A 1,500-nucleotide genomic window follows, 5' to 3' on the forward strand; every position below is an offset into this window, starting at 1 on the left:
AATACTTGAACCAATAACAGTGCCATAGAGAAAGCCTGATATCTTGCTCAGCAGCCCTGAAAATGGCTGGCTCTGGAGCATCAGGCCCATACCCCGCCATCGCTGGCGGTTGGTCAGAGTGGAAGGGGAGGAACGAGGGCACCCCTGCGTCCCTGAGGAACCCCCACACACTCTAGGCCGCGATGAGGAGGAGGGCTGCTGAAATGAGACTTGCAGCTTAGGGCATGGGCCCGGGTGGAGTCTCTGCAGGTGAGGAACTCACCTAAGCCAGCAGTAACTGCAGGCAGGCCTGAGGGCAGCTGGATGGCCTGGCTTCCCTGCCCTATGGGGCCCATGGAGACTCAATCATGAAATTCCGGCAAAGGTGGTCAGTTAGGCAAATTAAGATTCAATCATGAAATTCCTGCAAAGGTGGTCAGTTACCATTCCTGTTGTATTTATGCAAACAATCAGGCCAAATTGAATGCAATAAATAAAATTAGTCTTATTTGGCTGTTTTAATAAAAGGGTGAATTTAAGGAGAAAAATTCTATTTCAATAGAAGTAATTAGAACTGAAATGTTCTCTTTCCCTTCCACCAGACCATTGGTTGTAACTCTTGCAGTTCGAATTGCTCAATAATACTAAATTTTATAATACAGTCTGTCTCCGCCAGGCCACAAGCCCACCTCCTTCTGTGCCCAGGCCTCATCGTCCCTCTGACAGACAGCGAGGATGTCTTGGCTCTGAAAGAAAACTCCACCCCTCTTCAGCATGGAGTAGCCTGAGGAGCCCACTGATGTCCGTTTTCCCTGAAAGAATTCAGAGCCAGGATCCTTGAGGGGATGTGTTAGGTAGTTAGACAGACATGAGCAGAGCGAGGACGATGGTCCAACTGGAGAAGAAATAGATGGGACCCTGAGACGGGGGGGGGGGGGGGCCCCCTTTTCCCCCCCCAACCGAAATGAAGAAACCTGTGCACATTCCCTGTCCCTTCCTCTAAGAAAGCCAACAGGCTTAGAACAGCGAATAGAGACAGAATCAGTGAGCCCTGCAGCCCCAGATGTTACTCCAGACCAGGGCTCTGGACTGCCAGCACAATCCCTTAGGTAATAAAGATGCAAAAATCCTGAGCTGCTGAACACCCTGCTCCCTCGCTCTGAGTCTTCTATTAAATCCCTAAGGCTGAGAATCAGCTTGAGGATCAAGAGGGAGGGGAGAATTATGGGGAAAATGAGACATTTTCAGGGGGTTAGGAATCTGAATCCCTACCAGTAATTTAATGCACATTCTTGCTAATCTATGGTCTAGTCCAGAGGTGACACTCGAACTCATTTTTTTGGTTGATTTTTCTTTGTTAAATGACATTTAAATATATAAAATAAATATCAAAAATATAAATCTTTGCTTTACTATGGTTGCAAATATCAAAAAATTTCTATATGTGACACGGCACCAGAGTTAAATTAGGGTTTTTCAAAATGCTGACACGCCGAGCTCAAAAGGTTCGCCATCACTGGC

This window comes from Myotis brandtii, unplaced genomic scaffold (genome assembly GCF_000412655.1).
Source record: "Myotis brandtii unplaced genomic scaffold, ASM41265v1 scaffold1015, whole genome shotgun sequence".
NCBI lineage: Eukaryota > Metazoa > Chordata > Mammalia > Chiroptera > Vespertilionidae > Myotis > Myotis brandtii.